This window comes from Podarcis gaigeae, assembly GCF_964106915.1.
Source record: "Podarcis gaigeae genome assembly, chromosome: 4".
Classification (NCBI taxonomy): Eukaryota; Metazoa; Chordata; class Lepidosauria; order Squamata; family Lacertidae; genus Podarcis; species Podarcis gaigeae.
In genome coordinates, this window is record NC_139677.1 from 34470013 (window position 1) to 34485095 (window position 15083).

The following is a 15083-nucleotide window of genomic DNA, read 5'->3' on the forward strand; positions in this document are numbered from 1 at the left end:
TAGTAGACTGAGTCGGAAAGGTAGTAATCGAAAAGTGGATGTGAGTTTGGCTACCTTTTTCAATTGCAGCTGTTAGGGCATTTCTGGGGCACAGGGTCAAAAATCTTTAGACCAGCCAGGAGCTGAACTCCTAGCATTTAACTCAGGCGTGTGAAGTTCCATTACTTCCAAAAGGCACTGTAGAAATCAATAGATAACAAGCATGCGACTCACAGCACACGTTTTTCCCTCTAAGGGAGGCCTTTTAAGGGTCTTCATTAGTGAGCTCGTTCCTCAGTACAGATGTCAGAGATTTCCGACCAAATCAGAAATGGGAGCGGAAATTGCCGGTGTTTGCTTATTCACCCCATGTCCTGAGTGTAAACGAATCCAGCAAATACGATCAGTATTTGCTGCTGCTGTTGCTCTCAGTCCGCAAATAAGCTGCAATTGATACCCTCCCCCAACTCATCTGCATTGTGTTTCCTTTGCATTGAAATGAGTGGGATGGAATAATGTAATCTCAACATAATTTACGTAATGAATTATGTTCATAATGCAAGTTATGTAATTTCACCACAGAAAGGTGAAGAATGCCATATTTGGCAGGAGACGAACTGTATGCGATGAATGGCCGGTGAAGTGGGAAATGGTGCCTTCTTGCATCCCAGCCTTTGATTTTTCTTCATAAGCGATACAGTGGTACCTCGGGTTAAGTACTTAATTCGTTCCAGAGATCCATTCTTAATCTGAAGCTGTTCTTAACCTGAAGCACCACTTTAGCTAATGGGGCCTCCAGCTGCCGCTGCGCTGCTGCTGCACGATTTCTGTTTTCATCCTGAAGCAAAGTTCTTAACCGAGGTAATATTTCTGTATTAGCAGAGTCTGTAACCTGAAGCGTATGTAACCCGAGGTACCACTGTATGTACATCTCCCCCACCCTCCCAAACACAGCATATGGGAGCTGCTTATCATATTGATGAGGAGATCTTTGGGAAAGTCATTGGGCTGTGTCTTGGAGCCTTTTCAGATCTTGAAGATGGAAGAAGGGAACTTTGGATGTTATTAAAAGAACCGTGATTCAATGCCACTGAAGGAAGAGTCTTTCTCTCCATATTGTGCTGATGATGGAGAAGAGGGATAGCCCTGTTGCTGAGATTGCCCACCCTGTTATAGGGTGGGTTGATTTGAAAGAGTCTTGTGATTCTTATACAGTGGTTCCTCACGTTACAGATGCTTCAGGTTACAGACTCTGCTAACCCAGAAATAGTACCTCAGTTTAAGACTTTTGCTTCAGAATGAGAACAGAAATCGCACGGCGGCAGCAGGAGGCCCATTAGCTAAAGTGGTACCTCAGGTTAAGAACAGTTTCAGGTTAAGAACAGACCTCCAGAACGAATTAAGTTCTTAACCCAAAGTACCACTGTACGATGCAAGCAACATGCCTGTCCTTGAGAACATAAGCCATGTGTGCTCCTAAACCACATCTGATTTCTTTTTGGTATAGTGTCTCCCTTTGTGGTTTGGGCCCTTAGCCTTGACAAGTAGTCATTTTGAAACATGCTTCTCTGGGCCTTGATGCTGTGTTGTAAAAGGTTAGAAAGGGCATCATCATCATCTGAGACTGCTTCTTCACCTAAGCTTTAATCTTTTCGTTGTTGCATCCTTTTCCTAGAGCCTCTCGCCTCCCATTTGCTGGAAACCCTTCAGAGAAAGTCACCAAGTTGTTCAGCGAGGAGCCCTTAACTGATACTTTGGTCTTTGTGTAAAATGGGGCCTGGGATGTCTTTTGATTTGTGTGTAGAGAGAAGGGCAAAGTGATTTCAGGGTTGCAAGGTTCCTAGCCTGGTTCAAAAGTCTGTTTTTTGATACATTCAGAATTTAAACAGCAAAACAACCACCACTACAAAGCAGTGTACAGTGGAACCTTGGTTCTCGAACTTAATCCGTTCCAGGAGTCTGCTTGACTCCCGAAACCATTCAAAAATCAAGGTGTGGCTTCCAATTGGCTGCAGGAGTTTCCTACACTCAATCAGAAGCTGCGTCGGACGGTCAGCTTCTGAAAAATGTTCAAAAACTGGAACACTTACTTCCGGGTTTGCGGCATTCGGGAGCCAAAACATCTGAGTACCAAGGCGTTCGAGAAGCAAGGTACGACTGTATTTTAAAAGATTTTTTTGTGGTGAGGATTTTTTTGCCGCCCACCAAAAAGTCAAACTTTCCCCATCAGCCTTTGATGTCACTTTGCAGTGTATTGTGAGATGCAGACTATCAGAAACCAAGCCGCCCTCTTCAGACACGTTGCTTGTGGGAAAGACTCCTTTCAAATTACGCCCTGTTTTTTCCATGTGATGAACTTTGTAGGCCACACATTAAACCTGAAAGTTCAGACCTGCCTTTTCTGCCACCGGTGTTCAACAGGCTCGCTGTAGAAACAAGCCTACCCCTTTCACCCATGGTGCCCTCAAAGGTAGGGCTTTGGGACCGGGTTCTACAGCCCTGCTGAGAAGAATGAACTGGAGAGGCCCCTAACACCCCAGTGCTGCCTTTCCACATTTCAAGTAAGTGAAGCAATGCACATTGTCATCCAATGAGAGGGCTGCCAGGGTGCCCAAATGGAGCAATCTTGTCGTCTGGTCAGAAACGGCAGGGCCAAATGGAGCAGCAAAGCTCTCATTGCATCTGGCCAGGACAGAAGGTGATAACTTCACCAATTCTTGCTTGGCCCATTGAAGATATCTGAACTGCCTTGAGATCCACTGTGTATCCTTGGCCAGCCCAGCCCAGCTCTGCCCCTCCCCAGCCTTGAAAAATCCTATGGGGTATGTCAACTATCAACTACCAGCAGTAGTCGTTCCCAACCATGCTTTCCACAGGTGCAGGGGGGGGCCTTTTATGGCAGCAGAGCCCTCACCCCCACCAAATGGCAAATTCTGGCAGAGGGAGGCACATCCTAGCCCCTCCAGCATGGTGGATTATGGGGTTAGGAAAGCTCTGTAAAAGTGCTTCACCGCACTGCTACTGCCCACTAGACATTCTGCTTTTTGCCACCCAGTGATCACAAGAACCATCTAGTGGCAGCAAGAAGTTATCGTATTAGTGCACTAAAATATTACGTTGCATGGTGCAGCCATTTTGGGTAGTGAGCTGGAGACATAGTTTTTGAGTGGGTTGAAGAGTGCCTTGTATACCAGGGGTAGGGAACCCTTTTGGCCCAGCGTGGTATAGGGACAAGAAAGTATGTTGGACTTGAACGTGGGGGAACTCAGGTCCAAAGCCCTTACATGACATCTGCAATGATGCTCTCGCACCATGCAGTTGCAAAATATATCGTACAGTGGCTTACAATTCCAATGCGGACTCTGCTTTCCACAACCCTACAGACAATCCCATTGATAAATGGCAACACTTGCCTCATCATTCATCCCCACGCTCCCTCCCAATGTTCTTTGTCCCTTTATTGCTCCACTTTAAAAAATAATAATAATTGTTCGGTGCATTTGCTGCAAGTTTATACCCAGCTCCTCTTTCGGTAATAGGCTATGCACCATCTCGAAAGAATGCCTCAGAGGTTATACACATAATCTATCATTTGTTCCACCTCGGCCGGCGTTGCATTGAGCAAGGCCAGCATATTCGTAAAGGTCCATTGTATAATGTATCGGAGACAGGAAGATTACAAATGAAGAAAGGGACACAGAAGGAGATCAGCAGTTTTGTGTCCTTCCCTTATTAATATTCTGTGACAACCTCTAATCTCAGGTTGGGGTTCTATAAATTCTCACATTTCCCCACTGCCAAGACTCCAAAGCCAGTTTTTTTGCAGATCCGACACAGAAAAGAGCAGCAGCTTTGCAAAGCCATGGATAGCCATTCATTTGCCATTCATTCTTGAAATGACCTGCAGTGAATTGAATTGCTAAGAAAAGAAGTCTGCCTAAAAGTCCACCAAGGCCAGTATTCTGTTTCCAGCAGTAGTCTTAAGAAACGCACAAGCTTAACATAAACTTGGCCCTGGATAGCTCAGCTGGTTGGAGCGTGGTGCTGCTGATAACTCCAAGGTTGCAGGTCAATCCCTGTATGGGACAGCTGCATATTCCTGGAGAATTGGATTTAGGTGATGCTCAGGGTCCCTTCCAGGGACGCGTGTGGCACTGTGGGTTAAACCACACAGCCTAGGACTTGCCGATCATAAGGTCGGCGGTTTGAATCCCCGCGACAGGGTGAGCTCCTGTTGCTCGGTCCCTGCTCCTACAACCTAGCGGTTCAAAAGCACGTCAAAATGCAAGTAGATAAATAGGTACCGCTCTGGCGGGAAGGTAAACGGCATTTCTGTCTGCTGCTCTGGTTCATCAGAAGCAGCTTAGTCATGCTGGCCACATGACCCGGAAGCTGTATGCCGGCTCCCTCGGCCAGTAAAGCGAGATGAGCGCCGCAACCCCAGAGTCATGCACAACTGGACCTAATGGTCAGGGGGTCCTTTACAGCGTCCCTTCCAACTCTGCGATTCTATGATTCTATAAAGTTGGTGGTCCTCTCCTGTTGTTTGTCCTTAGCATATGGTTTTCTGATTGAATTTATTTGTTGCATTCATACCTGACCTTTTTCTCCAAGGCTGGCAAGGCAGTGTATTTAGTTCTCCCCTTCCTCATTTAATACCCAGAGCAACCGAGTGATGTAAGTTAGGCAGAGAGGCAGTGACTGGTCCAAGGTCACCTAGTAGCTGAGTGGGAATTTGAACCATGATATCCTAGGTCCTAGCTCTATGCTCTAACCAGTATACCACACTGGCTCTTATACACACTGCTTCCTACATAGAAGCTCCACTTAGCCAGAACCTGTGGCCATCCAGATATCAACAAATTCCAACTCCATTCTTGGCCATTGGCCATGCTGGGTGGGATTGTTCAGAATTGGAGTCCAACAACATCTGAAACATCACGGGTTTTGCATGCCTGCACTTACCTATCAAAGCTAATACCTATCCTCCATGAATTGGTTTAAATCTGATAAATCTGGTCTGGCACTAACACTATAATTTCCTAAAAATAAAAAAAAGAATAACCCACTTGCTCAAGGAATGGATTGGCTGATATTTCAACCCATATCTCCTAGTTCCCACTTGAGCACTCCAATCAACATTGACATCTGCACAGGGCAGGCCATGCCCAAATAGGCTTTTTGACTCCTGGGGCTGAGTTCTAACACATTTTGTCAAGTCAAAACACATACACAGAGCAAGTGTAGGCATTTGCACACTTATTTCTGCCCACATGCCAGTTCAGATGAAGGTAAAGGGTAAAGGTAAAGGTAAAGGTAAAGGACAGTCAAAGGTGACTATGGGGTGGGCACTCATCTTGCTTTCAGGCTGAGGAAGCTGGCATTTGTCTGCAGACAGCTTTCTGGGTCATGTGGACAGCATGACTAAACTGCTTCTGGCACAACAGAACACCATGACGGAAACCAGAGCGCATGGAAACGCCATTTACCTTCCCACTGCAGTGGTACCTATTTATCTACTTGCACTGGCGTGCTTTCAAACTGCTAGGTTGGCAGGAGCTGGGACAGAGCAACGGGAGCTCACCCTGTCGCAGGGATTCGAACCACAAACTTCCAATTGGCAAGCCCAAGAGGCTCAGTGGTTTAGACCACAGCACCACCTGCATCCCCGATCAGATTAACCATGGGCTAGCTAGCATGAGGGTACAGTTTGGACAGGGGGATGTTGAACAAAAAACCCAATAACATGCTCTTTTTGTGAGGAATTCTTATAACACTGACTCACTCCTCTCTTCCTCTAAATCCTCTCCATTATAGTACAGCATTCTTACAGCCTTTTTAAATGTTCTTGTCCAGGTCTATATCATCACCACCCAATATACTGCCTGCCTATCACCAGCAGATCCCAGGGCAAATTGCACCAGTTTAATTTTGCATTAAAAACAGTTAAAACATATTACAATCACAAAGGAAAAGGGTATATAGGAGGCCTGCATGTCATAATGGAAATAAAGCTCCAGCAAATATCTGTCAGCTAAACTATTCCAGAAAGGCTATAAGCATCGTAGCTGTTTCTGTTTGGCAATTCTATTCCTTACACCGATATTTTCTCATCCTCCCACTAAGTCAAGTGTATAACATCAAACACCGTGATGCATCAGTCCACGAAGTGCCACTCAGAAGCTCCAGAGTGTTTTACAAAATTGCAAGCCATATACACTTCATTTATAACGAAAATTCAAGGACCTTTGGGTTGGAATCCGACAACCATGTAATAGCGCTAGCAGAGCTATTCATCAGGCTTAGGAGATGGAGGGATGAAGAATACATTATCTAGGGGTTTTTAACCACTGTGGAAAGAATGTAATTGTCTGGGCTGGAAGCTGGCCAGGATAGCGGGGTTAACATCCCTACTTTGGAAAAAGAAGCGCTTTTGGACTCAAGGATGAATACGGTTAATTATGCTTCACTCAAGGAATGTTGCTTAAAACAGCTTTCATCAACACATGATTATCCCTTTCATAGCAGCTGACTGCATTCTGAAACAGAAGGAAATAATACCCTTCTAATATTAAAGACAGGCTTCTGATATTACTATTTAGAAGCAAATGGGTGAAAGAGATAGAAAGCTGGGCTAAAGCCTAGTTTACTGTTACTTAGGAGTAAATCCTGTTGAGATCAATGGCACTAATTATTATTTATTGAACTGATATACCCTGGGGTCTCAGGGCGGTTCACAGAATAAAATCAAGATATAAAAACATTGAATACATAATAAAAAGAAAAACAACAACCCAATAGCCCCCCCCCCAAAAAAAACACATTTTAAAAAGGCATAGGATGTAAATCAGATCAACCAAAGGCCTGGTTTAAAATGAATGTTTTTGCCTGGCGCCTAAAGTTGTATAATTCCTGAAGATAAGTGCATTTACAGTTGCAGTTTAAGAGTGCAAAGACAATTTTTTTTTTGGGGGGGGGGATTAAACAATTTAGCCATTTATTTATTTCTGAGTGAACATGCATAGAATGAGTCTGCCCAGATGTAATCCTGAGCATGCTTACCTGGGAGTATCTTTCTGAAAATTTTTGTTTTTGTTTTTTGTTTATGCTTTTTTTTTTTTTGGAGCAGCAACTCGGAGGAACTAAATTTCCTTACTATTTAAAATTTAATAATAATAATATTAATTTTTTGTCTGGTGGGAGGCTGGAACAGGTATACACCCAATGCCTGGACCAAAAATCTATGTATATCTCTAATCAAGTTGTGGCCATGTCTAATCCAGATCATTGTCTGCTTGAGTTTATTAATCACATCTTACATTTAGCCACTGCATGTGGGATTGGGTGTGTGTGTGTGACATAATGACTTGGCCCGCAACAAACAAACAAACAAACAAACAAACAAACAAACAAACAAACAAACAAACAAACTTACTTCATGGTGAGTTTCCCCACCTTTCCCCCCGCAAAAGGAGAACAGTCTGTGGAAATATAATTTAGGAGGTTCAGAGCACAATCTATCGTGAATGTTTCCTGAAAAATTCCAACTGAAATGGATAAAAGCTTCCCCAAAGCACAACCTCGCACAGATTCCATTCATTTTTACAGTCTTTCTTGTGCTGAATCCCACAACAGTATCAAAAATACCTGCTGTCCTGCTTAAAACCGAAACTCTCTGCCTTAGAAAATTTTACTGTAAGGTCTTGCTAAGCAGTTAATAGAAAGGGTCAGCAATCTTTCTGTCTCTGCGATATGATATGTAAACCAGCGCTTTATTTTATTTTTTGAAAATGAACCACTGTTTAGTTCTGCCTTCACAGAAGAAAAGCAAGCACACTTATTGCACCCGCCTAGCTCTGGGGAAGAGCAAGGGTATAAACGCAGGAGCCCAAGGCTCATTAGCTCTTCTAAAATTCTACATGTGCAGTGGAGTTCTCTCACTCTATATGAATCATTAACCTGAAGCCTTGCACGGATGAAAAATTAAAGTGTATGGTGCAATCCCATCTTTGAAAGCTATTTACAGCACAAAACCCATTTCGAGTCTCCAGGGTTATATTCATTATTACAAAGTGCTCAGAGAAACATGCTTCCCACCCCCAGACTACATAGCTCAGGGACAGAACCCCAGCACCCCTTCCAAAACCCGAGAGGCCGCCACAAATTAAGAAATACCCGGAAATAAATTAGCAAACTGGTAAGGATCTGCCATTTTTTTTGTTCTTTCTGTTTCCTCTTACCTCCAGTCACAGGTTCACTTCATCCTAGCTCTGCATCAGTTTTTGCGACTTCTTTTGAAAAGCATTCCACACGGAAACTTATATGTATTTTCATGAATATTTTTGCTTAACTCTGCAAGCATTCTCTCCACCCCCCCAATTTTATGTAGTTCTGGACATTACTATCACTAATTTGCAGAGTTCTGTGCACTTTTCTTTACTGCGCACAGCTGTAGAAAAAAATTCACAGAACTGCACATTTCAAACAAGAGCGGCAGTTTTAGTTTGCAGGTTCATTCGGGAGGTGTCCATTGGCGTAGCTCACAAGTCAAAGATCTCTTTCCTTCTTCCCCTCTCTCCCTTTATCACCCCCCTCCCCGCAACGCAGGCATGCAGCTCCCAAAGGGTCTGGCCAAGAGTGAATGCTGCTCCTTGTTGAAAAATGGTTAGGCCATAGCTGTCAAGCGTCCCTTATTTGGCGGGACAGTCCCAGTGCCATGTCCCGCTGCTGTCCCTTATTGATGATGTCCCTTAAATAAGCTACTGAAGGTAATTGGGCCCTTTCTATGTCCAGCTGTACTTTGTCAACAACAAATTGTTGCTATTTTTTGTGTGTTGAATATATGCTATATGGTAATTTATGGACCAAATAGGTATCTAAAGCCATTTGCATGCAAAAAGATATGTATTTTATCAAAGTAACTGTTGATCCCTTATTTTGGCTGCTGATCCCTTATTTTCGAGGCTGCTGGTCCCTTATTTTCAAATCTGTAAGTTGACAGCTATGGGTTAGGCACACCTGGGCTAGAACTCCTTCTTCCAGCGGTTCTCAACCTGTGGGACCACAGATGTTGTTGGACTACAGCTCCCATCATCCCTGAGCTCTGGCCTTGCTAGCTAGGGGTGATGGAAGTTGTAGTCCAACAACATCTGGGGAACCACAAGTTGAGAAAGGCTGTGGGCTTGTTCTTTCCAATGTTTAGAACTTTCCAAAATCAGTTGATATAAAATTCACAGCTTGCATATTATTAAGAGAGAATGGCATGAAAATGATGTATAGATGGTATATCATACCAGTGAAAAGGGCAAAGATGTTTAGGAAAGAAAATAACAGACGTTGGAGATGTAAGGAAAAGGAAGGAACATTTTGTCATATGTGGTGGGAATGCAAATGCATTAAAAATATTGGGAAATGATATACAATGAATTGAAAAAAATGTTTAAAATGAATTTTGTTAAATACCTGAAGCCTTTTTGTTAGGTATCCTAAATCAAGAGCTACCAAAAGAAAAATGGACATTATTTATGTGTGCTACAACAGCGGCAAGAATCTTGATTGCACAATATTGGAAGACGGAAGAAATACCATCAAAGGAACAATGGAAAGAAAAGCTGATGAACTATGCAGAATTGGCTAAGCTAACAGACAAACTATGAGAGAAGGACAAAAAGGACTCCAAAAGAGTCTGGGAACCATTTGCAGAAACAACAGAATGGACTGGATTCACTGGCAGGATTTGAATAAACTTTCACAATTTCATTTGAGTAACAGATATTTCAGAGAAATGATAAGGGATATTATTTTTGTGTAGGAAAAGCAGGATACGATAAATAAAACTAAATAACTCAGCAGAGGGGGAGTTGAGGGAAGTCCAGAGGAGGGGAGGGAGAATAATTGTAAACAACAAGATGAATGAGATTTGTATCATTGTTATAAAATTCAAAAAATATTCAAAAGATAAAAAAGAAAAAAAGAACTGATTCTGAGCGAGTTCTGTGCCAAGAATGGCCAAATAACACAAATATTATTTACAAAAACACAGCAATCTTTCTGTGTGTTTGGGTACTGCCACTGATATTCTAGGGCAGCAATTCTCAACCTGTGGGTCCCCAGGTGTTGTTGGACTACAACTCCCATCATCCCTGAGCTCTGGCCTTGCTAGCTAGGAGTGATGGGAGTTGTAGTTCAACAACATCTGGGGACCCAAGGTTGAGAAAGGCTGTTCTAGGGGGTGGCTCCATCAACCTGCCTGCTGCTGAGTGGAGCATCTGCCTCAATGAGAGAGGAGACAGGATCTACCCAGGCATCCCTGAGGAAAGTGCAACTAGGTCACTGAAGTGAAGGGATGTTTCTTACCAAGTCAATGGTGGTGTGGCCATACTTATGGAAGAGCAAGTGAGCCCTTGTACAGGAAACTCTTACGTCTTCTAGGATTGTCATACGTCCAGAATTCCCCAGACATATCCGGAATACTGCAGTTGGAAGCAGTGTCCAGGTGGACATCAGCAAAATCCTGACATATGGCAGACCAATTTTCCATAAAAATAGCTCAAAAATGGCAGTTGTTTTTGTGATTTTGCTAAAAAAAGCTCAACAACTTTTCTGTCTGTATTTTTACTGTTTGAAATATGGCAACCCTATCTAGTACAGTGGTACCTCAGTTTTCGAATGTAATCCATTCTGGAGGACTGTTCAAGTTCAAAACGTTCAAAAACTGAAACTCATTAGCCAACAGCTAGGCCTCAGGGTCTCTCACTTAGAGGAAGCCACATTTCCTGTTTCCGTAAACCCAGAAGCAGTTACTTCCGGGTTTACGGTGTTCAGAAACCAAGGTACCACTGTATAAGTGACATAGAGATGTGTGTCTTCCCACGGGAAACAAATTCCTCAAGAATTTCAAAATTCAGAGTTCCTGCAGACGATTGCTGCATACAGATGGGAGAAGTCAAAACGAAGAGATAGAAAAAATGGTTTTGATGAGGCATGGCTATCAATTAGTCAAAGTGAGGTGTTAGCAAGATGTTGGGAGGACTAAGCTGTGTGCACCTCATAGCCTTCTCTGGGCTAGCCTATGGCCCCACAGGTCATACCACCACCACTGTACCACCATCAGGGTTGACGTTGTCCTCACCTGCTCACCAAAGAGGTGTGCTGAGGAGGCACCTGTATCATCCTGGCTAGACACCGTTAAGATATTATGAGCCTGCCTGGGCTCTCCACAGTCTCTCCACATCCTCTCTCATTGGTTGATTGTATAAGCACCCCTTTGACAAGGAGAGCTTCTGCTAAACCCTCTCCCTACCCTTAAGGCACTTCTCTTTACTGTTATATTATATTATATACTGTTATATTATAAGGACCTAGGCCTCCACTTGGGGGAATAAGAACATTGTTGCCAACAGATCCAATATTTTCCACTTATAGACGCAATATTGTACAGTGCTGTAGAGGAGGAAATCGACAACGTGGGTGCTGGCTATTTAGAGGAAAAACACGTCCGTTAACTAACAGAGGCGATGATTCATACCTGGACTTAGCTACTCTGCCTTGGGAACATTTCTATAACACTCTTTCGATGGGAAGGAAATTCAATAATTCCCCACAAACAGTTGGCACCAATTAGGTGACATTCCCTCCCCCCCTGCTTTCTAGGACAAAATACAGCTTGCAGGTGCAAATCCTTCTCCATCAGCCTGGGCAACTCTGGTTAGCGCTTTTCTTAAAACCTTCTATTTCCGCTGGAGACTTAATTAAGGAACGATTCCCATTAGAAATACCTGGTTCAGCCACACACACAAATGTATTTTTAGGTAATTAGCTCAGATCTCAAATCTCCACCTCGGAGTTTCCTTTCCAGCAGCCAGCAGGGTAGCTAACTAGCTCGTGGGGGTTTTTTGGTGTGTGTGTTTTTTTTTTTAATAAGCAGTTATAGAAAATGGATACTTTGTTCTCCTGTTCTTTAGCTGTGTAGTGCTTCTAATTATCACTGTGTAGCTAGGAGGAAGGTAGGTTCTGGAACGGCTCAGGTAAATTTCTCATACTTTTCATTCCAAGCTGTATTCAGTTTTTATTCTGCAGCAAACCTCATTTCCTAGTGTTTACTGCCAGGATATAAACCATGCGGCGCTCCTGAAGAGGCTATGGAGCCTGGCCCTTTGCCTAGCTTGTAATTGCTTGTCAGGGAGTACCATGGATAAAGGAAACTGATGTAAATTAGGCCACTGTTCCCCCAAACTTTTGAGAGCTGCAGCACACTTTCTTTTTCAGGTTGCTGAATTAAATGAATTATCCACCCATCCCTGTGCACACCCTTTTAGAGTGTGTCAAGATAAGCACTGGCGTTGCATTGGGATGGAGGAGAGATCGATCAAGTTCACAATTCAAGGCAAATCCACCTAATTCATACTTTGTGAAACAATACACAAACCATGCTTTGAAAAACACAGTTTTCCTGCATTTTGCAATGCAAGTTCTCCAGCTGAGCAATGTGTACAAAAATTCCTGTACCGGGGTGAAGGGTGCATCAAAATACATATATTTGTGAGAATTACAGACGAGCAAAAAGCACCAGGGAAACTGCTTTGCTAAAATGTGTATATTTGGCAAAAATGCATACATTTCTGAATTTCAGAGAAATGCACACTCAAATTTTCAAGGGATTTTCTTTTTTTAAATAGCCGTTTTCTGCAAAACACGGAGAACTGGAGACTGGAAGAACGTGAAGCCAAAAGAACCCAGATTGACTGATCTTTCCATTCCTCTACCTGAAGATGCCAGAGACTGAATCTGGGAACATCTGCAGGCAAAGCACAGATGTTCTAGCAGTGGAATCAACATCTTATTCTGTTTTTCCTTAGGGGAAGGAAAGCCAGTATCTTCTTTCTAAACCAAGTAGGCTAGCATGCCTCCATCTCCAGTAGTAACGCTTAACAACAAAGAGAGAGAAAATTGTACTTGAGGGGAGCTCAATAGGATACTCGTCGTATCTAAGGCTGAGCCCACGTCTAAAAGGCCAGGTAGGGTAAGCTGCCTGCTCGTCACAATGTTGCTGGCATCTGTCATGGTCCTCAGAGCTACTCCCTGCCTCTTTCTTCTTCTTCCCTGACAATCTAAGCAAGTCTTTTATGACACACACAATTCATTTTTAGAGGCTGCCGTTTTGTGTTTCGTACTTAGCGTGTTTTGTATGGAACTGACAAAATTCAGATTCATTCAAATTCTGTCCACCAGCGCAAAAAGCTTGAATGTACAGTGGTACCTCAGGTTAAGTGCTTAATTCGTTCCGGAGGTCTGTACCTAACCTGAAACTGTTCTTAACCTGAAGCACCACTTTAGCTAATGGGGTCTCCCACTGCTGCCGTGCTGCCAGAGCACGATTTCTGTTCTTATCCTGAAGCAATATTTATGGGTTAGCGGAGTCTGTAACCTGAAGCGTATGTAACCTGAAGCGTATATAACCCAAGGTACCACTGTATTAGTTATGTGGTGGTTTTTAAAGAGCACGCACTGAAATGAATGCATTTGGGATGCCCTTTCCCCTTTTAACTTCCTTAATAATAAAGAGAGAGAGACAGCAGAACAGAGAAACTCAGCCCATTGTAAGGGCCTGTGTGGGGCTTTACTCGGGTAAAGTTTCTGACAGAGAAGCATCAGATTATGGTACCAGCTTGTTGTGACCCAACCCTGTTAACAACTAGTCTGCCAATTGGCTGAATGGAGGATGAGAAGCTACTGAGGAAGACCCTCAGTCCATCAAGCTCAGCAGTGCACACTGGCAGCAGATCTCCAGGGTTTCAGACCAAGAGGCTTACCTGGAGATGCTGGAAATTGAAGCTGAGACCTTCTGCATGCAAAGCCAATGCTCTAGGTCTGAGCCACAGCCCTTCCCCAAAAGTGTCTGCTCTGCTCAGGGGTGCCAACTTGAATAAAATAATCGATCACCTGACGCAATGCATGCACACCATTTGAATGGCAATGCCTATCTGACTATGCAGAATTAGATAAACTAACAGGAAGGATTCGAAACCGGCGAGACCAGAAATTCACAGAAGACTGGAGTAAATTTACGGACTATTTGGAAAGTAATTGTGAAGAACAGACGACGTTTGTAGGGTTGCAAGAAGTTTTGTGAGAAGTATTATTAGAAGTATTGTAAAAATGGACAAGGGGGAGGATGATTTGTTAAGAGATGTAAAGGCAATATAAAGTTAAGAAATGCATAAGAAGTGGTTAAAACAGTGGATCATCAGAGGTGCTGATGGAAGTCTAAAAAGATTGTATAAGTGATACGTTTTGTGGTACATTTTATAATTTATATGTTAAAATTAATAAAAAATATTATATAAAAAAACGAATGGCAATGCCTATCAACTTGGGAGGGGGCAGCCCCTCAAATATTTTATGGGGGAGCGTGAAAACCCCTCGGCCCCTAGGAGTTGGCTCCTATGCTCTGGGTTAAGCTACACGGTGAAGAATTGGGCTTACTTCTGCCAGTCTGCTCGACAGTTTAAGATGCCTTTATTCTGGCTTTCAACTGGTTCGCTGTAAGTCTTTCGCTCCCCCTGCCACCTCTTTCCCTTAAGATCAATGTTAAATATAGATTGCCCATCTGCAGCAGGGAAGGGTGAGCATTTGACTTGTTAGGGACGCATGCAGGTATTCTTGGCAATTGACTTCCCGCTCCAGGAAAGCACACCATCTGTGGTAATGGAAGGGATCCAAAAGGGTGTGCGTGATAGGGGACCCAAAGGAGCCCACGTCCGTTTGCTTTCTGTGGTGGTGGGGAGGGAGGTTGCATGGGGAAGGTGCCCCCTCCGTGCCTCCTGCTACCTTTGGTACCTCCTTTAGCACGCCAACTGCAACGACCGTTTCCCTCCTACTGCGTTAACAGTCAGCTCAGGCTCAATGTCTTCGTGCTGCCGAGGAATTTCCTACCAAATCATAAACTTTTTTTTTTTTTTGCAACCTTCTGTTCCTGCTAGATTAAAATGTCTCCAAAGTCCTTGACAAACCCTAAATCACCAGCACTGAGCTGTGAACATTTTTCTGCTGAGACTTTACTATTAATATCCCTGCTGCCTTATTGGGATGCAGCTGAAAAAGAG